This window comes from Anas platyrhynchos, chromosome 5 (genome assembly GCF_047663525.1).
Source record: "Anas platyrhynchos isolate ZD024472 breed Pekin duck chromosome 5, IASCAAS_PekinDuck_T2T, whole genome shotgun sequence".
NCBI lineage: Eukaryota > Metazoa > Chordata > Aves > Anseriformes > Anatidae > Anas > Anas platyrhynchos.
Window position 1 is genome coordinate 43,821,757 of NC_092591.1, and position 27,018 is coordinate 43,848,774.

The 27,018-nt window shown below is 40.4% G+C and overlaps 1 long non-coding RNA gene across 1 annotated transcript in view; it reads left to right on the plus strand.

Moving 5' to 3' along the window:
• The first annotated feature begins 7,342 nt into the window (after positions 1-7,342).
• The window catches only part of LOC106017429 (uncharacterized), a 149,918-nt gene continuing 130,242 nt past the window's right edge, over positions 7,343-27,018 (plus strand). The window contains exon 1 of the long non-coding RNA XR_011809752.1: positions 7,343-7,497. This is a non-coding gene — a long non-coding RNA (uncharacterized lncRNA). The remainder of the gene's footprint in view (positions 7,498-27,018) is intronic.

Here is a 27,018-nt window from a genome sequence, read left to right on the forward strand (position 1 = left end):
TGCTACCTCTGGTTTCTTTTTGAAATCTGTGGAGGGAAATATCTCCATACAAAGCTTGAAAACAAGTAACTTCTTTTTAAAATTGTATAGAGAATAACTTCTTGAGAGAAATGCACTGTAAGGCATTTTCAAAGTAACATTTTCAGAGTCACATTTTAATTTAAAAAAATTAACTATCAACTTTAAAATCTTAAGTTTCTATAAAATTATCTTTGTGAAAACGTATTTTAAATGCATTTTTAAATTAATTTCAAACATAAGCAAGATATTCTCTATAGTTTTATGACACTGCTTCTGCCAAAATCCTTCTTTTAAGGAAGTGAGAGACAGCTGATGGCCTACAGAAGGAAAGGTTTTGCATAATAGAAGTTTTTAAAAAGTAGTTCTGGTATCTAGTTGTGGTTAATGTATTAAGTTATACAGAGAGAAGGAAGGAGAGGGGAAGGAAAAGGGACATACACAATGCATAAATGACTGTGTACAACTGCTTGAAAAAGACAAGATCCGTTTGCCTGAATGGGGCAAAAGTATCTTTGCCAACCAGACTGGCCAACTTGGTTCACAGACCTTTAAACTAGAAATGATGGGACAGGGAGAGTGATTCAACAGTCAAGTAAGGAAACTGGGATCAGGGTGGACAACCAAAAGGCATGGAGTGATGGAAACAGAAGGGACATGGCAATTAGCTGAACAAATCTGAATCCATTTGAATCACAGAAAAAAGTGCCTGCAGAACAGCTTTATAAAGAAAGCTCTCAAGCCTGTGTTGGGGAATCAGCACACTTGGATACCTTTTTGAAATGCCTCTACACTAATGCACACATCATGGGGAACAAATAGGAGGAGTCATTACAGGGCTATGATCTCATTGGGATCATGAAGACATAGTGAGTTGGCTTCATATGACTGGAGTGGTGTGATGGAGGCTTTTTAGGAAAGACAGGCTATGAAGGCATGAGAGAGCATCTGATGTGAAAGCTGAAGACAGCATTTGCGACAGTGATAATGTAATGATGGAATTTGGGTTCCTAAAAGGAGGACAGAGTGCAAATGTGGACAACAGCTCTGGATTTTAGGAGAGCAGACTTCAACCTTTTCAGAGATCTGACCATCAAGGTCATTAATGAAGACAGATATTAAACAGTACTGGACCCGGTAGTAACACCTGAGAGACAGCACTACTGAATTGCTTCCAGCTGAACTTTGTGTCACTGATCACAACCTTCTGGGCCTGGCTGATGTGCCAGTTTTCAATCTCATGGTCCTCTTATGTAACCTTTATTTTGTCTGCTTGTGTATGATGATGCTATGGGGGATAGGCTTTCATAGGCTTACTAAAGTTGAGGTAAACAGCATCAACTGCTCTCCCCTTCTTGCCCATCAATCTAGTCACCTCATGATTTTCCCTGAGAAGGGGACTGAGAAAGTCCTCCTGGAAATTGTAAGTGTCATTACAGAAGTATTCCAAGTTGGCTGTGGCTCAATCTCCACCTAGAATATACGCTATCAGATCAATTCCCTAAGAAGAAGAATGTTCTGGATTTGTCCCACACATATGAAAGTGCTGTCTCCAAATTGCTTACAATGATTATCAGATGACTGGATTTCTAAATTTGTATCTGTGGATGATACTGCTTTGAATGGAATCCAAGGTGTTACATTTTTCAAGTGGAAGTGATAAATAGAGTTAGCGTAGAAAGGAAGCATCTCCTAAACTAAATGGTATGAGGCACTGTAAGTTCTAAGAGAGATGGGAAACAGGCACTTGCACTTACATTAACTTCCAACAGAAAAAATTTGTGAACTGTACTGTCAACATACTATATTTGCTATATATTATATATACATATATATACATAATTTCTACTCTTGATCTTCTGAAACAAGTAAACACAATACAGAATAACAACGCCACTTTCTAGTGGTAATAATATTGAGAAATGGAAAAATATGTTGATTAGTTGAGAAAATCAGTTATTTCTGCTCACATGAAATATAGGTAAGTCAGTTTAGATAGATCACAGAATCACAGAATTTCTAGGTTGGAAGAGACCTCAAGATCATCGAGTCCAACCTCTGACCTAACACTAACAGTCCCCACTAAACCATATCCCTAAGCTCTACATCTAAACGTCTTTTAAAGAACTCCAGGGATGGTGACTCCACCACTTCCCTGGGCAGCCTGTTCCAATGTCTAACAACCCTTTCGGTAAAGAAGTTCTTCCTAAGATCCAGCCTAAAACTCCCCTGGCGCAACTTAAGCCCATCCGCCCTTGTCCTGTCACCAGGCACGTGGGAGAACAGACCAACCCTCACCTCGCTACAGCCTCCTTTAAGGTATCCGTAAAGAGCAATAAGGTCGCCCCTGAGCCTCCTCTTCTCCAGGCTGAACAAGCCCAGCTCCCTCAGCCGCTCCTCGTAGGACTTGTTCTCCAGACCACTCACCAGCTTCGTCGCCCTTCTCTGGGCTCTTTCAAGCACTTTGATGTCCTTCTTGTAGCGAGGGGCCCAAAACTGAACACAGTACTCGAGGAGCGGCCTCACCAGAGCCGAGTACAGGGGGACGATCACCTCCCTAGCCCTGCTGGCCACACTGCTTCTTATGCAAGCCAGGATGCCGTTGGCCTTCTTGGCCACCTGAGCACACCGCTGGCTCATATTCAGCTGACTATCAACCATCACTCCCAGGTCCTTCTCTGCCAGGCAGCTCTCCAACCACTCATCTCCCAGCCTGTAGCTCTGCTTGGGGTTATTGCGCCCCAGGCGCAGGACCTGGCACTTGGCCTTGTTGAACTTTATGCAGTTGACCTCAGCCCATCAGTGCAGCCTATCCAGATCCTCCTGCAGAGCCTTCCTACCCTTGAGCAGATCGACACACGCACCTAACTTGGTGTCATCTGCAAACTTACTGAGGGTGCACTCAATGCCCTCGTCCAGATCATCGATGAAGATATTAAAGAGGACCGGCCCCAGCACAGAGCCCTGGGGAATGCCACTAGTGACTGGCCTCCAACTGGACTTGACTCCATTTATCACGACTCTTTGGGCCCGGCTATCCAGCCAGTTTCTAACCCAACGAAGCGTGTGCCAGTCCAAGTCAAGAGCAGCCAGTTTCTTGAGGAGAATGCTGTGGGAGACGGTGTCAAAAGCCTTGCTGAAGTCAAGGTAGACCACATCCACAGCCTTTCCCTCATCCACCCAGCGCGTCACTTTGTCGTAGAAGGAGATCAGGTTCGTCAAGCAGGATCTGCCTTTCATAAACCCATGCTGACTGGGCCTGATCGCCTGCTTGCCCTGCAAGTGCTGCATGATGACTCTCAAGATAATCTGCTCCATGAGCTTCCCTGGCACTGAGGGCAAACTGACAGGCCTGTAGTTTCCCGGGTCTGCCCTCTGGACCTTCTTGTAGATGGGCGTCTGTAGTGGGTTTACGTGGCAAGGCTTTGGTAGCAGGGGGCCATAGGGGTGGTTTCTGTGAGAAAGATCTAGAAGCTGCCCCATGTTTGGGAAGGGCCCCGTTGTCTTCCAAATCTGAGCCAATAAGCGATGTTGTTTTGCGCCTCTGTGAGAGCATATTTAAGACAGGGAAAAAACGCTGCGCCACACAGCAGCCGGGAGAGTCAAGGGAGTGAGAAACAGCCTTGCAGGTGACAAGGTCAGTGTAGAAGGAGGGGGAGAGGTGCTCCAGGCGCCGGAGCAGAAGTCCCCTGCGGCCTGTGGTGAGGACCATGGTGAAGCAGGATGTCCCCCTGCAGCCCATGGAGTACCACGGTGGAGCAGGGTTTCACGCTGCAGCCCGTGGAGGAGACCACGGTGGAGCAGGTGGCCCTGCACCGACGGAGGCTGCCGCCTGTGGAAGACCCCTGCCGGAGCAGATTCCGGGCCGGACCTGTAGCCCATGGAGAGGAGACCACGCAGGAGCAGGTGATCTGGCAGGAGCTGCTGCCCGTAGGGGAGCCAGGTTGGAGCAGTTTTCTCCTGAGGGATGGACCCCGTGGTACAGACCCATATCTGGAGCAGTTCTGGAAGAGCTGCTGCCTGTGGGAAGCCCACACCGGATCAGTTCGTCAAGGACTGCGTCCCGTGGGTGGGACCCCACAGCACAGGGGACGAGAGTGACCGAGAAGGAACGGCAGAGAAGAAGTGCTGTAGACTGACCATAACCCCCATTCCCCCGTTCCCCTGCGCCGCTCGGGGGGAGGAGGTGGAAGAGGGTGGATGGGGGGGGAGGTGCTTTTGGTTTCTTTCCTTTGTTTCTCACTTCTCTAGCTTGTTAGTAATGAGCAATAAATCTTACTATCTGTCTTCTTATGCTGAGTCTGGTTTGCCCGTTACACTAATTATTGCGTGATTTTCTCGTCCTTATCTCAATCCTTGAGCCCCTTTCACATATTTTCTCCCCATTCCTCTTTGAGGAGGGGGAGTGAGAGAGCGGCTGTGGTGGAGCTCGGCTGCCCACTCGAGCGGAACCACGACAGCGTCACGTTTGCTAGCCGCCAGTCAACTGGGACCTCCCCCAGTAGCCAGGACTGCTGATAAATGATGATAAGCGGTTTGGCCAGCTCCTCTGCCAGTTCTCTCAGTACCCTTGGGTGGATCCCATCCGGCCCCATCGACTTGTGCACATCCAAGTGCCGTAGCAGGTCACCAACCAGTTCTTCATGGATAGTGCAGGCCGGATTCTGCTCCCCATCCCCTTCCACCAGTTCAGGGTACTGGGTATCCAGAGAGCAACTGGTTTTGCCGCTAAAGACTGAGGCAAAGAAGGCATTAAGCACCTCTGCCTTTTCCTCACCTTTCATAACTAAGTTCCCCCCCGCATCCAGTAAAGGATGGAGATGCTCCTTAATCCTCTGTTTTGCATTAATGTATTTGTAAAAACATTTTTGGTTGTCTTTGACGGCAGTCGCCAGATTGAGCTCCAGATGAGCTTTGGCCTTTCTAATTTTGTCCCTTCCGTGCCTTTCAAAATCCTTATAGTCCTCCCGAGTGGTCCACCCTCTTTTCTAAAGTTTGTAAACCCTCTTTTTCCTGCTAAGCTCAAGCCACAATTCCCTGTTCAGCCAGGCCGGTCTTCTTCCCCATCGGTTCATCTTTGGGCACGTGGGGACAGACTGCTCCCCCACAATTAAGATTTCCATCTTGAAGAGCACCCAGCCTTCCTGGACTCCTCTGCCCTTCAGAACCGCCTCCCAAGGGACTCTACCAACCAGTGTCCTGAACAGTTCAACGTTGGCCCTCCGGAAGTCCAACACAGCGGTTTTTCTGTTCCCCTTCCTGGCTTCTCCAGGAACAGAGAACTCTACCATTTCATGGTCACTCTGCCCAAGACAGTTTCCAACCACCACATCTCCCACCAGTCCTTCTCTGTTTGTGAAGAGAAGGTCTAGCGGGACACCTCCCCGGTAGGCTCACTAGCCAGCTGCATCAGGAAACTGAATCTTCCACGCTCTCTAAAAACCTCCTAGACTGCTTTCTCTGGGCTGTGTTGTGCTTCCAGGATATATCTGGGAACTTGAAGTCCCCCACAAGAACAAGCGCTGACGATTTCACAACTTTTGTCAGCTGCCTGTAGAACGCCTCCTCAGTCTCCTCATCCTGGTTTGGTGGCCTATAACAGACCCCCAGCAGGATGCTTGCCTTGTTGGCCTTCCTGCTGATCCTAACCCACAGGGACTCAACCTTATCATTCCCAGCCCCGAGTTCCACTACATCAAAACTCTCTCTGATATAGAGAGCCACACCACCACCCCTTCCATGCTGCCTGTCCCTTCTGAAGAGCCTACAGCCCGACATTGCAGCACTCCAGTCATGAGAGTGGTCCCACCACGTTTCCGTGATGGCAACCAAATCGTAGCCTGCCTGCTGCACGATGGCTTCCTTCATCCTGTTTGTTACTTATGCTGCATGCATTAGTGTAGATGCACTTCAATTGGGCCATTGCCTTCTCTTCCAGCCTTGCCGTTGTTCCCCCTAGCACAGCTCTAACAAGCCTTGTTTCAGCCCTGTCCCCCTTATCACCTAGTTTAAAGTCCTCTCAATGAGCCCTGCCAGCTCCTGGCCCAGGATCCGTTTTCTCCTTAGAGATAGGGACCCATCTGCGGCCATCAGGCCGGGTGCCGAGTAAAGTGCTCCATGGTCAAAAAAAAAACCAAAATTTTTGTGTTGGCACCAGTCTATGAGCCACGTGTTTATCAGGTGGGCTTTCTGTGTCCTCTCTGTACGCCTCCCTGCCACCGTAGGGATGGACGAATACACCACCTGTGCTCCTGCTCCATCCACTAACCGTCCCAGTCCCCTAAAGTCCCGTTTGATGGTCTTCAGGCTTCTCTCTTCAATGTCATCACTGCCAGCCTGGACTATTAAAAGAGGATAATAGTCAGAGGGATGAACCAGGATGGGAAGCTTTCTGGCAATGTCCATGACCCTGGCCCCAGGGAGGCAGCAGACTTCCCTACGGGTAGGGTCAGGCTGACAAATAGGTCCCTCTGTTCCCCTGAGAAGGGAGTCGCCCATAACAATCACTCTTCTTTGTGTCTTGGTGGAGGCAGTCCTGAGGCGTGGAGTCGACTTCCTCGCCCTAGGCATCCTCCTGGGTAGACTTTCTACCTCTTCCTCAGCTACCGGCCTCTCAAGCTCCAGGGCCTCAAACCTGTTGTGTAAGGGCACCTGGGAAGGTGGGGCTGGTAGGGAGGACATTGCCTGCAATGTCGAGCATGGACCTGTTTCCATTCCTCCTCAAGTCCTAGGTCCTCTCCCTCTGCCCGACAGCAACAGGGCTGGGGGTCCACCCCCATCTGGGGTGTCTCACCCCGGCACCTGTCCTTCAGGCTGCGCAGGGAGTCGCTCCACAAGTCTGTCTCCCGCTCACACTCCCTGATATCCCTCAACCTCTCGACCTCCTCCTTGAGTTCTGCCACGAGGCGGACCAGGTCATCCACCTGCGCGCACCTCACGCACACAGTGTCTCTGCCCCCCGCAGGTGGTAGCAACAGGCTCAGGCACTCCCTGCACCCGGAGACCTGAACTGCCTCAGTTTTGAGCAGGCAGTCGGTCTGGGTGTGTACAGACTTCCTGGAGGGAGCGCTGTGCCTGGTGTACTGCATTGCAACTGAGCTAGCGGTAGTCCACCGTTAGAGGAGGTGTTCGTATGGCCGGGGGGGAGCGCTCTGCCGTTCCCGCTTGCCCTGCCTGTGCGAACTGCCGCGCTAACTGCCGCGCCACTCCCTTCTGACGCGCCACGCCCTGTTTGCCCGTCCTGGTCCCCGCGCTCCCTAAGGGCAGTTCATGAGGGGGCGCTGCTGGCTCCGCCTACGCCTCGTTCTCGCCTCGTTCCCCTCCCTCGCGAGGGCTGCCGGGTCCTGGCGGCTCCCTCGAGTGGGCTCGGTGCCGGAAGAATTAGCCCTGCCTGTCCGATCCCCTGCTCCGCTGCAGAACGCGCCTGCCCTCGAGCCGATTGCCTCGGCAAGTGTATGTCAAGTCAGCATAACTTGTTAGGTAAGGGTTTCATTGCAAAAAAATGACAAAGCAGACTGCAGATTTTCAAGGAATTTTTAAAAATTCATTTCCTGATGCGTGATTAAGTTGTGTATGGAAGAGTGCTCACTATTAAACATCACAATGCTGAAGCTATGGACCAACATGTCACCAAGTTGTCCACATGTGACTGAGCTGTCCTTGCTATCCAAACCTCATGTGAAAACCTAAAGTTGTGTTTATCCTGGTTACAGAAATCAAATGAGAGAAAAGAAGATACCTTTACTGTTAAAACACGAAGATTTAAGGTCTTTCTAAACAGCATAATTAAAAAAACTAAGAACAAAACAAACAAATAAACAAAAAAAGACAACAAAAAAAACCAGTTAGTTTAAAGCATACAACCCAGAGGATAATGGATTCTGCCACTGGAAGTGGGAATAGTTGCATTCTGTCGGATACAGAGATTGGCATATTCTGCTTTTTTCAGAGTCCTTATAAAATACCATCTGATTCTGAACCATAATTAAAGTCAGAGAGCAGAGATATTGAGCTGTTCTTTATAAATACTTGACATTTACTAGTGTATAGCTTCTCTCGTCAGGATTGCTTTCGTCAAAATGTTTGCAAGCTGTACAGGAGCAGAAACATTGAAATGCATCAACATCTAAGTGGCAGGAGACAAATAACATAAGGAACAACATGAACATTAACAAATTTAAGACATAAGCACAAAGTACAAAAAACTTTTTCCATGTCAATCAAAAATATATAGAAATTTGTGCAAAATGAAATGCAAAAAAATTCACAAGTGAGATCAATTTCACTGAATTCAAATTTTTGAGTGGATGCTTTACCACTGCCAAAATTTAGATCTACGTGTCCTTAACACTTTTCTCGAAAAATAATATGGTCATTTATTTAATCTCAGAACTTCGGAGAGCAGGAGATGGATCCTAATCAAAAGCATAACTCCTTTGTTGTATCTCATAACTTGTCAAAAGGATTGCCAGGTTTGCTGAATAATCCAGCTTGGACCACAAATCTTGTAGTCCCATGGACTGGATGTGCCTCCTGGGTGTTGTTTTTTACTGTTTTATTTAAAATATATTCATCTTACCATAGAAATCATTGTTAAAATTATCACTGCTTCTGAGGCAGTAAGACTCTGAAGTAGCAGGAAAGAACTTCAGGTTTAGAATGGCAATTTTAGTGAGATATCATAGAAATATGGATCATATGGACATTGCTCTCTGATTAATTTTGCTTGTAGCATTGTTTCTGAAGTAATTTGGAAGAAAGGAAGGAAGGAAGAAAGGAAGGAAGGAAGGAAGGAAGGAAAGGAAGGAATACAGGGAGGGAGGGAAAACAACTAATATATTAGAAATATTAGCTGACTTTGGTCTTCAGTTTCAGGAAATGATTTGTGTTGACATTATGCTGCTTGCATGTAAGCACTTGTACTGCCTGATCTGTTTTCTGTTTTGTTATGGAGAAAAAAACCCTGTTTCTACTTTGGTAACAATGGAAAAAGTGGCAGTATTCAGAATTTGCCCTTCCCTTAATTCCACTAACTCTCTCTATATAATGGAAGTCTAAATGTATGTATAATAGCACAAGAATTCAGTGTGCCATATTAGCAGAACTGTCTTTTAAGTTTTAGGGAAATTTTATCACTTGCCTCGCTCATCTATGAACAAGCGTTCTTCTCTACTGTTATGTTATACTCTTCTGATGTGTGTCTGATGTTGATGGCTCATTATTTTGTGTATGCTGTGCAAATTTATGGGTAACAATTCCATCAGGGACTGGAAGCATAAAATGTGATAAGAATTCTTATTTCCTGAGCGTAGAAAAATATTCCAAATGGGACAAATAGGAGAAGCAGCAAGAGTTAATTTTTAAACAGCCATGTTCAGGCCAGTCAGTCTCAGCTTTTATGCAAAGCATTGATGTTGTCCCCAGTTATATCTTTGTCTCTAAATCAGAGTTATGTGGATTTGATGGATGGACCATTTAGTGCTCAAGGATTTGGCTGGATGGTCGCACTCAAAGAGTTGCAGTCAATGTTTTTTAATGTCCAGGTAGAGATCAGTAACGAGTGCTGTTCCTCGGGTATTGGTATTGGGATCAGCACTGCTTAACATGTTTGTCACTGACATGGACAGTGGGATCAAGTGCCCCCTCGGAAAGTTTACCAATGACACCAAACTCTGTGCCACTCTGGAGAGAAGGGATGCCATGCAGCAGTAAGATGTGTTTTTGTTTGTAGATGTTTGTGAAATTATATCAATGTTCTCTTAATATTTTTATCCATCCTAGGTGTGTCTTTGTAGACAGTCTTACTAAAATTCAGATCAGTTTCTTCCTGAATACACTCATATTGGAAATCAATATACTAGAAAATATGTAAATCTATAATGAAATACATTCTTTCTGTGATGTGCTGGAAAGATAAGGCAGATGCAGCATCAATTTTTCTTGCTCTAGAGTGAAAACTTTGTTACCATTTGGTGTGACATGCGAAAATTATATATACATGATGCCTGATTTTATTGCATTGTGCAACAATTGTACTGTATAGTTCCACTCACCCTTCAGCTATGTAAATCAAGGTAACAAAGTCAAGTAATCTGACATGAATATCATATTATTAATAAGCTTTTGATGTCACTAGTACTCTTTTCATATGTGAATAGTTCAACAAACCCACAACTCTGTTGGTATGATTCACTATAATCAACAAGGTTATGTTATGTCATAATTTTTAAGGCTGTTATTAGGTGTTAGAACATAAGGATTTCATAAGTAATGTAAACTTAGTGAATTATCAGTCAAGACACAGCAAGATATGACAGAATGTGGACATAATGGAATTATTTTTTTCTCTAATCAATGACTGTTATTAATTACCTCAGTTTAGAATGTTCCTCAGACGTTTTCTCACGTAATTTTGCACAAACACAAAGAAACAGGAAGAATTTTAATTTTTCCAGGTGGAATTACTTCTTCCTAAAGTATTTGCCATGGAAGAATAAATGATAGAATGCGTTGATACTTTGGATGTATCTATTGTTTTTAAGAAAAATCACATCAAATTACACCTGAGTTACTCCAACTATGAAAATACACCCAACGTTTCTCAAGTCTCAGTCTAAGCTTTATACAGACAACTTATTTTATTGTGCCACCACCACCAGTCAGTAGTAAGAATTCATTGCATAGACTGTGAGAAAATCTTGGTAAACTACTATTTACTTACCTGCAAAGGCTACAGTCCATGCTAAATATCCTGAGATGCTCAAGCAAATTTATGTAGGACCGAGTAAGGAATAAACAGGCAACCTAGAGAAAGCTGTCTGGGAAACTGGTTACACTTAATCTCTTCAGCAGTTAACTTTAAGAACAGTTTATCTGCAACTAACTGTAAGTCTATCTGGTAATGGATCCTTCTTCACTTAAATTCAGTCAGAAGAGACTGTAGACTGCATTATTTGAGTGCAAAAATTGGTTTCCCAAGGAAGTAAAACTGTCAGAAGAAATGCATTCAGTAAGTGCTGTCTGCAGATGGTCAACATGGATATTTGCTGATTTCCCTGAAAGACGGCAAAAAGTTGAATGGTGTAAGGTAGGAAATAATCACAATGCAAAATGGATGAAAACATTTTCTACAGTGTTTCTCCTGACATGCCACTGACATTTCTGTTAACATTCTTATGCTAACCAAGGATTTATGAGACAGTTGATCCATACTTATTTGAACAATTGCTTCATTGAGCCAATAGAATTATATATGTGTGTGTATAAATATATAGTAATTAGCTTAAGTGTAGCTCATGTCATGTTATAATAGAAAGTATCTTTCCATATTGATTGCACACAGACACATCTCTCCTGGAAGTTGCCATACTTAAGGTCATCAACACTTGATAAAAGATGTAACATGGACACAGTGTCCTGTCAGTGAGGAAGGAAACTTGCACTGATGTTGTGCTGCTGCCAAAGAAAATAAGAATTATAGCTTTGGTATATGACAGCATAATGTCATGCCAAAGCTTATAGACTATTCAATACATAGGTTCTGTTGAAACTTGTGTGTTGCATATATCAACTAAACCATGGAAGAAGTGTTGATAGAGAAAATCAGTCAGTCAGTTTACTAGATGAGATTCTTTTTCTTAACAGCAAAAATAAATCTGCTTTATTTGCTTACTGATAAGTTTGATAATGTTTTGCTTGGTTCCTTATTATTATGGTTTACATTACACTTGCCTTCTGGGAGGCTTTCGTTAGAACAACATCACAAATGTAAATAACATCTTGCTACAGTAAAGCCAGGAGAACAGATGATGTATTACTGCTTAAATCAATACAGCATATATAAGTTCTGTTTTTCAAAACCTTGACTGCTCACATCTACTGACTCAAACTCAAACAATTTTATAGACTCCTACCTTCCTCTTTTTCTTAGGTAGGCAGAAGGTGAAGCACAATGACAAAAAGGGCAGTCTATACCTTTTGTCAAAGAATAATTTTTACCTTTTGGAATTTCTCATCTCCACATAGCAATTGTGGAATATTCATGTTTTGTCTCTTGTTAGGCTCTTCTAGCAAAGGTGCTGCACCTACATTGCAAAAAATAGAGCATGTGAGCATCACATACTCCTTTCTCAAATAATATCACCACAGGTATTATATAAGGCAGATTTAGTCAGATCCCTGTTACCAAGTGTTATTAAATTCAGCAGTTGCTTGAGAGTGTCTTCTAGAGAACAAACAAGATGCCAAAGGAATTTTCTCTTGTGTTTGATTAAACAGCTTTTTTTCTAAGTGAGCTAAGTGAGCATTTTTTTTCTCAGTTTTTAAAGATACTTCTATGCTCTCTACTAAGAGGTAGGAAGTATGCACTTAAATTTTTGAAGTTAACTTCGAAATTCTCCCCTGTTATTAGGTTGTTTTGATATCTTAGAGGAGAAATAAAATTTTAAGTCACAGCAACTTATATCATAAATTTTAATATTGTTAATAGGCCTTTTCCAAAGGAGGAAAAAATTCTGGCATACCTATGCAGATGGTAATGTTGGAATGGGTGGAATTCAACAGAATCCAGAGATATCTCAAATTCTAGCCTCTCTAGCATACTGTTAGTAAATGGACATTACATTTAGCATTATTTATTGTAATCTTGTAAGGTGCCATTTCATAGAATCATAAAATTATAGTACGGATAGAGTTGGAAGGGACTTTAAATATCATCTAACTCTAAGCCCCCTGCCACAGGCAGGGATGCCGCCTACTAGATCAGGTTGGCCAAGGCCCCATCCAGCCCGGCTTTGAACACCTCCAGGGATGGGGCATCCACAACTTCTCTTGGCAGCCTGTTCCTGTGCCTCACTATCCTTATAGTGAAGAATTTCTTCTCAGTGTCTAGTCTAAACCTATCCTCTTTTAGTTTAAGACCATTCCCCCTTGTCCTATCATTATCTACCTAAGTAAAGAGTCCTTCTCCATCATTTTTATGAGTTCCCTTTAAGTACTGAAAGGCTGCAATGATGTCTCCCCGGAGCCTTCTCCTCTCCAGTCTGAACATCCCCAGCTCTCTCAGCGTTTCTTCACAGGAGAGGTGGTCCAGCCCTCTAATCATCTTTGTAGCCCTCCTCTGGACTTGCACTAAGAGATCCACATCTTTCTTTTGCTGGGAGACCCATTTAAAGGTAAATTACACATAAAATGAAAAATATAAGCCTTGCCCATGCACTCAGCTGTTAAAAGTATGAAATAAATAGAGATAGAAGCAAAACAACATCTTGGTACAGTTTCTCTATCCACGTTCCTAAAACCTCCCTGTGAGATGTTATCTATAGCCTTCATTTTAAGGCCTCTCAGCTCTAACTCCTCTTATCCTCTCCAATTTTTGCTTCCTTCTTCTATAATGAAATAATGCATTACAATCTATATCACGTTCCACTACTTGCAGCTGTAAAAAAAAAACAAAGGAAGGAAGGAAGGAAGGAAGGAAGGAAGGAAGGAAGGAAAGAAAGATAAAGAATTGTCCATAGCTTCTGTCACCTCCTATTTTTCTTTGATTTTATTGGGAGTTTCAATACACCAGTATGCAGTGATGATAGAGGAGGGTGATCTGTTCAGAAGTTATGCCTGCAGCAACTACATTATTCTATTGGCCTTCCATGTTCATAAATTCAAGAGGGCTCCGTTTCCATCTGCAGCACGGAATGATTCATTGACCCAGAAATTTGTAATCATTAGCACTAGTAATAAAAAAAAGAAAGGAATTACTAAATTGGCATATATGTTCTGTAGTCAGATGTAGTGTTAGTCTTCCTTTTCTTTCTTATAACAGCAGTAAGGAACTTAAAGTTAGTTAACTGAATGTAGCCTACAGGCTGACTCCATATGACTATTTCATTTACTCTTTTTTTCTCATAAAACTGGAACTTTTTTTTTACTTTGGACTACATTTTGGTTATAAATAATTTCATTCTAATTGGAAACTATCAGCTGGGACAGCTGCAGGAATCTGAATAGCAACTCATTTCTGAGAGTCAGTGTCATTTATTGTAATTCCAGGGCTTATATTCTTTACTAAATGAAAATGGGCATCTCACATTTCACAACTATCACTCCACCTCTCTGGTAACTCAGAAAGTCATTGTTCAGTATAGAAACACACTTTCTCAATTTCCTTCACAACTCTTTCATCTGAAGGCTTCTTAAAAAAGAAAGCTTGGATGCCAACCAACTGAGTGACTTGTAGAAGTTCCCATAATGTTTTGGCTTTAAATGGTTGTTCACTATCCTTTAGATGGAGAACACCACACATTTTGGGAGGCTCCAATCAAAACTTTGCATCACATAGCATATCTTGTTGTTGCTAAAAGTAAGCATACATACTTTTTAGAGGTACTTGAGACATGTCTATGTCTGCTCCAGGGCTCACTCTTACCAGTACTTTCAGTGCATGACGCTTTAGTATCACAGTAAAGTACTGTCCCAGATGCTAGAAACCTCCGTATACACAACTAAAAATACTCCTTTAGTTTGAGGTAGTTAATTTAAAAAGTAATTTAAGTCTAAAATACAGTCTGGTAACTTTCCACTGTAGGTGATAATATAATCTAGTCCCACAGTGTATATACAAGTTCTTCTCATGCTTAAGAGAATTCCTGCAAGAAGCCAAGTTAAATGTTTTAAAAACTAGTTATTTTTTTCTCTTCAGTATGTACATGCAGCTCCTCTTTGTTGTAAAGAGTGCTATATGCAGTTATCATCAATAGAATATTAAACAACTAATATTGTTTAACAACACTCCTAATACTTCCATTTAGTATTCCTTATCTTTGCTTGCATTTACACACATGGACACATAACTCTGGTTTCTTAAAGACAGTCATTTTATGTTATTTAGACTGGCATTGTTTTAGAAATCTAAAGCTATTTCTGGTATAAATTAATATAATGGGTGAGGGAACAGAATGATGACAATTACCTGTGAATGAAAAGTGATATGTCTTATCACCAAATATTAACTACTTATCTTCCAAATAAGTCCAACTGGATCATAATTAAATTTCATTAAATTTTATGTATTTCCATTAAAATAAATACCAAGGAAAAGTCACATTAAGAAAATCACTCTCTGTTTAATGGAAGATTCATATTACTGTGATATAACCCTAAGTACTGTGATTATGCTGATACAATAGTAGTTTGAGTCAATAGTGTTGTTGTTGTTTTTTATTTTTTTTAAATTTACTATTATTTTGCATAAAAATAGGAGATCCACTTACTACAGTTTCTGGGAAGTTCTAACACATAAATCTGTTAATTCTACCAGATCTTGATGTTTTTAGTCAAGGAACTCAACCGAAAGATAGCATTTCAGACATGAAAAGTTGAGGTACACACAGACATGTGATGTCCAGGATCACACAGCAGGACAGTACCAGAAACCGTAAGAAATTTTCTGAATATCTGCCTGGTTTCCTTACAGAAGACTATTAAACTATCTACCTGAATTTCTACATAATTTAATGTCTGTAGGAGGCCTTCATTCAAAAGATCACTTTCTGTCTTTCATTTATATAAGCAAAGATTTGTAGAAACCTGATTTTTGAGCTACTTAATTCTTAAATGTACATAACTCACCCTGTTATGAACTGTAATTCCTTTTTGTTTCTTTTTCACCTTATAAAGAACTAAATTCAGTCTGAACTTCAGTCCTTTATATTTGTCTTCCAAGATATTCTTGTCTCAGCTACTCTTGTTCAGGTGCACATACAATAATATTCAATAGCTTGCTCTTTCCCTTACTCTACCATATCCTTTCATATACACACATTTGTTGTCATGCTGCTAGTACATTTTCAGTATTCCCCTCTGCCCTAATGGGTACATATAACTGCAGAATTACTGGTTACTTTTACTCCAGCTGGGTATTTGGGCACACAGATGTATAAATAAGGTTTAGCTGTTCCTGAGATGTTCAGAGGAGAAAAGATTATTTTTCCCTCCATCCCATTCAATGTTGCTGGCTTCTGTTTGATTCCTTTGTATACGTATATGGAGTGCTTGTGTTTTCTTATTCCTTGTTCATCTCTTTCCTACACATGTATCGTAGCTTGGTGAAAGAATACAACAGAAATAATTATGTGAACATGAAAACTTCCAAATTTGACTGTTTTTATTGAAACACTATTCAGTAATGTTGTATTTATAATAAAAGTGCAGAGTGTTACTCAAATAATTATTTAAATAACTTCTGCAAGAACATTACAGCTGGTTAAATAATGAATGTATATATTCAGCAGCAACTGATGAATGCAAAACTATTTTGATCATATTTGCAGACCACTGAGACAAATTGTGCCATTTGAATGCCCAGTTTGGAATCTTGAATACCATATGCAAAATAAAGCACTCATGAATATTCATAGTCCTCCATTTAGTCATTCCTGATAAAATTAATCTTAAAAATAGGGACTGCTTCATAGAAAAAAAAAATCCATATACATAGATCCATATTTCCTTTACCTGCCAGTATTTTGACTAACAATTTCTATGAACTTTTATTAGATTTAGTGCTTGCGAGTCTTAATTAGCTAATTCTAAATAAAAAGACACTTAGATGCTAATTCTATAATAAATATTACGGTGCTAGTGCTGGTTCTCTGAAAGATACACAAATTCCATATTAATTAACCCAAGACAACCTTACTTATTCAGTATCCCTGAAACTAACAAGTAGCAATAAAAATATTGTAAATCTTGGGTTCCTGCTTTTGTTATTGTTGTTGTTTATGTTTTGTTTTGTTTGTTTGTTTTTTAAACCTTATACTCTCTTACTGTTAGAAAGGATGTGTATGTCACTTTCAAATTGCTGTTGTGTTTTTTTTTTTGGGGGGGGGAGGAAGGAGGGAGAGGCTAGTAGCGAGTCTGAAAGTACATTCTTCTCACCTGGTATTCAGAAAGCAGGCTGACACTGTATTTGTTAAGAACCTTATTCTTTAAGTTTAATTTATTGTTACATTTTTTTTTCTAAATGTGCAAACAGTTACAGTAGTTTTATACACAAAACCACAGGTATCATTTCTAGCTGTCAGAATTCCAGAGGCCTGCCGAGATGCTGTATCCAATTGATGTCCTGTAGTGACATCTAGTGGGAATTTGAAATCTCAATACTTACCATTTTAAGTGATTGCAGCCTTGATTTTAAAATGATGGTGCTGTGAACGCCAAAAAATATGTGGAATATTTTGTCTTAAACGTAATAAAAATAAAATAAAAATAAATAAAAAGAGAAGAGGATTTTATACATATTCTCCAAAATTTTTATCTTAGGCAGCCATGTCAGCGGATGAAGTTTAGACTCATTATCCTTGAGGTATCACCAAAGAAAAATATCAAAAAGGTTATTTAGGCTAGAGTTAACAGACAGATGGCCACCCACCTCTTATTTGAGAGGTTTCTCTCCTGAGTCACATCCCATGTCTTCTTAATAGTATCTCAAAAATAATTCTTAGGTGTAAAACATGGTTATTGTCATTTTCAAAAATAAAAAATATTTTCTCTCATTTATTTATATGTCACCTTTATTTTATAAATAGACAAAGCTTAGTTCTAACTCAAATCAAATTGGAATCTAAATTAATTAAATCAAGTTTAAGTCATCTTTATTGTTAACCAGTAGCCCAAATGAGTTCAGCTGTGTTTGATACTCCAATCACAAAGAATGATTCTGGATTTAGATGCCATACTTTGCTATCAGAAAATGAAAAATTAAAAGGCTTTTAAAATCCAACAAGATAAACACAATTCCACGTCACACTAAACAGATTATTCATGTGGGGAAGAGCCTTTATTTTGCTTCATTTTCCTTACACCCTCTCTCTACTGCTAACACAGTAAGACAATTCCTTGGAGAAAAATCTCTTTAAAACACACAAGCTACTGTAATGCAGAACAGGCTCATAGGAACACGAACATGTAAGTCTTGCCTTTGCTTAACAAAAGAAAAACTGTTAGTGTCATGCATCATCACATCTGTAAAAACTATTTTAGCCAGTTAGCTGTGTAGCAATTTTCTAAAAATATATATCTCAGCCCTCTTTCAAATGTATTCGTGAGTCTTGCACTTGGCTCTTGAGATTTGTTTGTTATTCAGCATACTTGCTGAGTGTTTATTAAATACGAAGAAACTGCCTTTTTGCTTCTGTAATAGTGTTGCAGAATGAAAAGGTTTTAATTTTTATGAACAGTTCTGTGAACAGGTATTTTTCCATGACAGACCTTCAGTTGAAACTGCAGCAGGACTGGTCAAGCAGAGATTAATAACATACCTGCACAGTAGTCTACACAGTAATCTATTAACCTTTCTCAGTATTCACCATTTCAAAACCATGGGAATTACCACCCAAATTACCTATGTCATAATTCTGAAAATTAAATGAGTATTTTAATTCCATGACAAAACAGATTATTCTTAAATCACAAATTAACAAGAAAATATATGGAAAAGAACAAAGAGAGGAGCAAGACAACCACATAGAACAGTTTGGGTTCTGCTTCTCTGTGGTGAGGTCTTTCAACACAATCTGAAACCACAGAAAATTCACTCTCTGTAGGGGGTCACATGTCCTGTAATATCTTTGATCTACCTTGCATTTGGCTTTATTATCTGAGAAAAGGAATTTTACATTAAGTTATTGTTATTACTTGGAATAGATTTTAGATGTAATAATGATGTGCATGAAATTAAAGGGTTTTTGCCATTAGAAAAGGTAAAATCAAGCAAGGAAGCCAGGAATAATGAACTCTAATTTGGAAGAGAATAGAAAATCAAATTAATTTAAGGATCAAGTACGTACTGCATCTTACCACTGCAGTAAACCCCCCGGAAAACATGTGTCAGAAATTTGAACAGATTCCCTAATTCTTTCTTGCCACCAGGGAGGATCTAGAAAGATTAGCTAAGAATGATGAAAATAATTTTGTTCAGGTTTGCACACTCAGCTTCAGTAAGTATTTGGTTTTCTAATGCATAGAATATACAGATGCAGAACCAATGAAATCTAAGAAATAGATGTGTATTCAGCACATTTCTTTGACATAGGATACATACAGAACTTTTCCTGAAGCACATTTCTATTTGTCAAATTCATTTTAGCTCTCTTTTGATGGTATTTCCATCATTTCCCTCAGGAAATCACTCCACTGGATAATGTATCATTTTGTCAGGAGACTTTTCATACAATCAACTTAAATATTTCCTTTCTTCCTTTGTCTGATTGATTCTAGCTACCTTTAGTTACCTTTTTTATAACACTCGGCTAGCAGTATTGTGGACTGCATACTACAGTTGTTCAAGTTTATAGATTTCCACTGACTAAATGCCCTGCATGTGTCAGTTCACAAGAGGGTTAAGAGTCAGAAGAGCCCTTCGTATCTTCCACTCACAGTAGTTAGAACTTTGTAGAGGTAAAAACTTCTTAATGTTTGTGTTCCTCAGTAGCAGAGTGCAATACTCTGGTTTATAAGAAGGTGCACCTGCCCCACCTGCTTAACAGAAAACTGTCTGAAAGGTCTAGGATGAAACTGGAAAAATATTGCTTTCCACATATTTGGTTTTGCTGCTTTATGGTGCCACAACCTCTCTTCGGGTTTCCATATTGTGAATGTAATGTCTGGGAGAAGCCACATCAGGCATACAGAGCCTAAACCGTCAGAGAAGTTTCGGCACTACTTGTGTTCGTGTCATGGCATCACAGGAAGTCCCAGAGGCCAGAGGCCAAAAGCATTCTCTCAGTGTATGAAGTATTAGAGCTGACAGAGATCAAAGAGAGTAGCAAGGACAGAGGGAATCTCACTTCTATGCAGGATTTCAGTGGTTCACCAGAAAGCAGTGAAGAGATGGAGTATACCCGGGTTGATTCTGGGTGGCCAAGTTGTGCTCCTACTCAGGGTTGTGGTATCAGACTGCTCAAACTATTAATCTGTTCTCCAAAATTAGTGGATCCAAGAATATTACTCCTGGAAGCAAGTATGTTTCACTTACTGTGCATGTGGTGTAGACCCGATCTATTCAGGATATATTCAACTCACAATATGACTTTTCTGCCTATTTGTACTGGCCCTTCATCATATGTATGGAAATCCCATAGATCACCATCTAAACTGGTAAAACAAAATATTAAAAGCAGAAGTCTATTGCCATAATTGGTACAACTGGCTGATTTTCTTCCTTCTTTTGTGTCTATTCTTCATGAACTGGATTGGTTTTGTGTGCTTCTTTTCTTGTCAAAGATTCATTTGTGCGTATTAGTTCTGTGAAGTGACTCTTAACATATATCTCACCTGGATGGACAATTTCATCTCCAGGTTTAAGATGCATGTTACTGAATCATGAACCATAACTTTACTAGTAGTTATTTATCTTGCTTTGTCTCCTACAGTGAAGTGATACCTTTTATATTTAGAAGTCATACAGATGCCCCAGGTGGTTTAAATACATTTTAGATAAAATATATTGGCTTTACCGTCCCTTTTACAACTATTTGGAAAGATGAAATGTTTTATATAAAAGAAGAGTTTTGTGGGTTTTGTTTTTTTGTTTTTGTTTTTTTTTTACACAGCAAGACTAAAGATCCAGCATATGAATTGACGATTAGCATTTATGACTTCTAGAGATTAAACAAAAATATAAATGTCTTTTAAGATCTAAGGAATCATTTAGAAGTCTTAATAAAATGTGTCATCAGGCTCAAATTAGATTACATATAATGGGAAGCTACAGTTATGATATTTTCCGTATATATCCCAAGAAGACATGAACAGAAGTGAAACAGCTGGAGAGGAAAATGAAATGCGTATTTTCTCTCGAGTGCAGAAATATATTAAATTTCCATTTATCCATCTGTCTATCTATCATATAGAAATATTAGTGCCTCCAGAGTTAAAGATGGAGCATCTTTCCTGTTAGAAAGGAATATATTTTCAATCTCATATATAGAATTTCCTTAGAAAGCTGTGAAAACATTCATTATAATCAAATTTCAAAAAGTATGTAAAGAACCTGGAATAGAAAAACCCAACTTCAGTATACTTAAGAACCATAAGAAACATGTTAATGCTTTTGGTTTGTAACATTTTGAGACTATATTTAATTTCTAGAAAGGGTAAAATAAAACACTCCTTTTGAACTTTTTTTTCTGTTTTCTTCTGTTTTTCACTGGAATGTGAAGTTACTCTTTTTTCCCTGTGCATTTGGCTATGAAAGTGAAAAAGAAAGATACTTACAGTGTTTCTACTCATAAAAGGCTTACTTTTCAGTCAACTGTGATTGAAAATAGTCATGTTTACCTTTTTTAGGATACAACTGGAAAAATAGCCAATCCTTTATCTACAACACAAAGTAAGGAGAACAGTTTTTGCCATAGTCAAGCATATGCCAAAAATCAATGTTTCCCTCTAACTGATTTCCCACAACTAATCACACACAGTAAATATCACAGGGTGTTTTCATGGAGCAAATCTATAACTGCAAATGGAAAATAATATTTTGCTTCTGGTGAATATATTCAAAACAGAATTGGGATTAAATAAGCACTCGTAAAACAAAGCACAAGAAAAAGCATTTTTTTCATATCTTTTTAATATATCAAATTACAGTAGTTGCATTAACTATCTGTAGGGTAGTACATGAAAATTTAAGGTTGACTTAATTGTTAAGACTGAAGTCTTCTACATAGAAAATTTAAGTAATGTTAACATTAATTTAGCTAATGACTGTTATTCAGTTAATTTTAAGTAATTGAAAATAAAATGAAGATATAAATATGGCTTGTACATCAGAACTTCTGAGTCATAGAATCATCACAGAATCATTGAATGGCTCAGGTTGAAAGGGACCCTAAAGGTTATCTAACTCTAAGCCCCCTGCCACAGGCAGGGATGCCGTCTACTAGATCAGGTTGGCCAAGGCCCCATCCAGCCCGGCTTTGAACACCTCCAGGGATGGGGCATCCACAACTTCTCTTGGCAGCCTGTTCCTGTGCCTCACTATCCTTATAGTGAAGAATTTCTTCTCAGTGTCTAGTCTAAACCTATCCTCTTTTAGTTTAAGACCATTCCCCCTTGTCCTATCATTATCTACCCAAGTAAAGAGTCCTTCTCCATCGTTTTTATAAGTTCCCTTTAAGTACTGAAAGGCTGCAATGATGTCTCCCCGGAGCCTTCTCCTCTCCAGTCTGAACATCCCCAGCTCTCTCAGCGTTTCTCCACAGGAGAGGTGGTCCAGCCCTCTAATCATCTTTGTAGCCCTCCTCTGGACTTGCACTAAGAGATCCACATCTTTCTTGTGCTGGGGGTCCCAAACCTGAATGCTCTACTCCAGGTGGGACCTCACAAGGGCAGAGTAGAGGGGAACAATCACCTCCCTTGACCTGCTGGCCACTCCTCTGTTGATGCAGCCCAGGATGCAGTTGGCCTTCTGGGCTGCAAGCACACACTGCTGGCTCATATTGAACCTTTCATCCACCAGAACCCCCAAGTCCTTCTCTGCAGGGCTGTTCTCAATGAGTTCTTCTCGCAGTCTGTACTCCTGTAGGGATTGCCTCTAACCAAATGCAGCACCTTGCACCTGGATGTGTTGAAGCTAATGCTGTTCACATGGGCCTACTTCTCCAGCCTGTCCCGGTCCTTTTGGATGGCATCTCTTCCTTTTTTGTAAATGACCACACCACTCAGCTTGGTATCATCTGCAATCTTGCTGAGAGTGCACTCAATCCCATCATCTGTCATTTATGAAGATACTGAAAAGCACTGGTCCCAAGACAGACAAAATGCATGTTAATCCCAACCAAAATTTAGGGGGGTCTAACTAGCTCAAAGAGGTGAACACAGCCATTCCACTAAGATGTGTGATATGTCATGCTCTCCCTAAGAGTGAAGATATCTATCTATACTACATTCTGAAATTTCAATATCTTTGTCACAAATGTTGATCTCCATTCGTTAGCTCTGACCTCCCCAAATAGAGTCTTTATTGCCTGTGGGAGAATCTACAGAATGTCATCCTCAAAGTGGCACAGAGCTCCTGCTGTGCCGTCATACTACCCAAAAACAGTACATGTACGATTGGACAATGAACCATGAAACTTCTTGTTGGCCAAAGGACAACAGAAAATTGAATCTGCCTTTCATTAAATTTTCCTACTCAGTAATGTTCATGCATGCTTGGTCATCTTGGTCATTTCTGTTCCCAAGGTCATAGCTCTAAGAATACATATGATTCTATCAGAGACAAGATTCACCCAAGCTAGTCTCCAATTTGAAATACACAGTTTTAGATAGGTGGCTTTTAATTTTTTCCTTCTTGAAGGAGAAGAAAAACACTCCTTTTCCTAATGCACCTCTGATGGCCAGAAATACAGCTGAAAACTGCTACACTTGCTAGTCTCAGTCTTGCCTGAGAACAGGTAATTGTCAAGATCATGAATTGTCTGTGGCTCCCAGCTTGCCAGACTCAGCCTCTTTCAGCATTGTACTATGTCACTAAAATGTTGAAATGAAAATGGAAAAGGATAACCTAATCAGAAAAGCATTGACCCATAAACCTCTAACCTAACACATTGAAATTGAAGGAATGAGCTGGCAGGAACAGGACATAATATGCCACACATCCCAGATCTTGGTCATGAGCAAATCAAATGAATGATGTATCAGAGGTGTGCGTTGTATCATTTGCCAGATAGCAAATTAGTGGGGAAACAAAAATGATAAACCAGCCTACATTTATCTAGCCCTTTTTAGACATCAAACCAATCTCTTCATGAGAAGACACATGAACCTTGGGTTGGTAACTTCTGGACACACCAAAAGCTTTCCTTTGGTCCTACTCACTTGTAATCTTTTTGGTTGCTACCCAATCTACTTATTGTTTCCGAGCTTCCCGTTGTAACATGATAAATATGTACATGATATGTATGCCAAATATGTCACATTTGAAAAGTATTTAAAAGTGGAAAAGGAAGGGAAGAGAAGGAGAGAGGAGGGGAGGGGAGGAAACCTTGATAAGTCTGTTTTTACTGATTCATTCCTTAAAAGGATTCTCTAGTTTATGTAGTCCACATTGGTTTTGTTTCCAAATACCTTAGCAGACTATTCCTTTTTTGCTTGCTTGGTGTTCTTCTCGTATTATAACCTTTTCTTAGCTTTCTGCCTAATGAGTCCTAAGCTCAGTAGCACCTGAATTTAGCAAAAGGTTGCAGAACACTTTCTGTCAGGGAGCACCAAGGCCTGGCTAATCCCAAGGGAAAAGGAGCTAAGGGCCAAGGAACTGGCTTCACTGTCTAGGCCCAGTCCCATAGCACATGACCAAGTCAAGCAGAACAGGTCCAGTAATGGTAATCAGGTCCAGCTGAAAGTCCAGACCATCAAACATATCCATAGTGATAAAGTTGCTCCAAGGTCAAGCTGGGAAGTCAAGTCAGCAAGTCAGGGTCACAGTCAGGTCCAGAGACATCAGTCAGGGTCAGACACAGTGCAGCAACTGCCAGGGAGGTTCTTAATGGTGAGGCCAATCTGAGGTCAAACTCAGAATTCATCCATGGGCCAGGGTATGGGTCATTGAGGTACCTGACCAAGCACTGGCACAGCTGCAGAAATCCTACAGTGTTGGAGTGGTGGGGACCAAGCAGGAAAGTTTCATCTTAAAGCAGCTTCTAAGTGAGGGACAAACAGGCCTTCACTGAAGCTTTTTCTAGCTTTCTTCACAACAGCTTTTATCAAAGAGCAAGCTGACCTTGAACTTACCCAGCTAAATTCCTGAAGCCAGCTAACTAACTTTCTAGAATGGAGGAGAGTGTGTTAAGGGTCCTAACACCTTATAGCACTGTAATGCTTGTTGAAGGTCCTATCTGGTAGGATGTTATTTCTTACACAGCCTGCTGGGCACACAAACACTACCTATTAGCAAGTGCACAGTAGACTGTAATAAGGTTAATGTCAGGTTCATCTGTTTAATTTTCTTTCTGGGTCTGAAATCCATGCATCTCAGACCTGGAGTCTGCTACTGAGATACCTCAATAAAGATCACATCATTTTGTCTGTTTTCTAACTAAATAAGTTATGACTAAAAAAGACCAATAATGATTAAATGAATGACCGATTACCTTTTCTGGGTGGAAGATTACCTTACATGCCCTGGGTTCTACATTACTTTTACTTGTTTCCTTTCTTCTTTCATACAATTGATACACTTCCTTTTAACAATGTACCTAGGTTTAGGTATTTAAGATTTGCGTTGAGCACCAGAGTGGCTTAAATAACAGGTTTAGGAGACTGCTCCTTTGGCTAAAGTAGCAAAATGGCTTTTTAACCTCTGTGTCCTGCCTGCACATCCAGGCAATGACAATTGGCTGTTCCTGCAGCCCCTGAAGTTGAGTAACCATAAAAACCAAATATCTCTTCTAGTCCTTTAATGGTAGAAAGAGAAATCACTACTCTATATGTCTCTCATCCTAGCTTATAGCCTCAGATGTATAGTTTTATCTTTAGCATTAGGGAACTAAAATCAGTTAACACTGCTGAGAAGTCTGGAGCAGCCTCTGAGTCACTTCTGCCAACCTCTCTGAATTCTGTTCACCAAGTTCCCAGAAGTGTTACAGACTCCAGAGTAGAAAGGAAGAAGAAACTGCAATGATGATGTGATTCATTTGAAATAAACTTCCTCTGCTCCTGCAGCCTGTTCACATCTTTCCTAACTTGGGTTCAAAATGTTTCTTCTCAAATTTTTCTTTGACCCAAGGGCCAAAAGGAAATGTCTGGAACTTTGAACTGCCCACCAGCACTGCCACCAATACCTGGGCTGCAGAATTACTGTTGGATTGCAGAAACTGCTACCCACAGTAAACAAACCAGGGAATAACCAGTCCTAGTCTCAAGAGACTAGCAGAAAACTCCACTCACATCTGGAGTTGGGGCCACATTAAGCAATGCTCAAGCTAAAGTGACCAGTGAGTTCCTGCATCCCAGGAGAAAGTCCCATGCCAACCATGCAGCTTCTCTAAGGAATTAACTAGCTCTTTCAGCATGTCATCTGATTTCATTCCCAGGCTTCATAGTGGGGCCCAGCTTCTACCTCAGCTGCTGTGTTGAGTCAACAAAGTGCCCTTCCTATATGGTGGCCTCCCACTTATTTTCATATCTTGTGCTGATACCTGTCTTCTTGTTGATATGATCATTCCTAGTAGATCCAAATATGGTCTGAATTCTGGCTGATAAAACTTACTGTTGTATTGTTCAACACACAAAGGACGGCCACTCAAAGTTTTTCAGAGATGTAGAGCCAAGGTAATACACGACTGGAACATTTTTAACCTTTATGTCTTTATGCATGGGTCCAGTCAAATACTGTGATTAACTATAAAGGAAGGTGTAAATTATGCACTGGTCATAAAGGTTTCATGAAAAGGAGAACAGACAACCCCGCAGCTTTTCCATAAACTATAGCTGAAAAACTAACTAGGGGAAAAAGAAAGAAAGAAAAAAAATGCTCCTCAGGTTTTCTTTATATCATATGCAGAAAAGTCAAAACAAATAAAAATGTACAATTTTTTTCCCTTTAACCGGTCACCTATAAACTACAATTTTATTTTTAATCCTCTTCTGTTTCAACAGCAGACCTATTTTTATGTAGCACTTCTGTTGGCAATTTTCCTCCAAGTGCTTTGAATGTGTTCATAATAAGAGCGTTAGTTTAGTGATTGCTGCACTAATGTGATGTAAGGAATGAAAAGAATGATTCATTTCTTATTCTAAAGCTTTAAATACAAATTAACACACACACACACACACAAAAAAAAAAAAAAAAAAAAAAGCCCCTCTAATCTTCTTTTGGGGGGATCTAGATGTTACAGTATTACACAGACTACTTAAAAGCAATAAAAGAAATAACCTTAGAAAATTAAGCAAAATGAATTTTCAATTAGTTTCAGAAACCACGACAAATGCATTTTGAAATGAAAG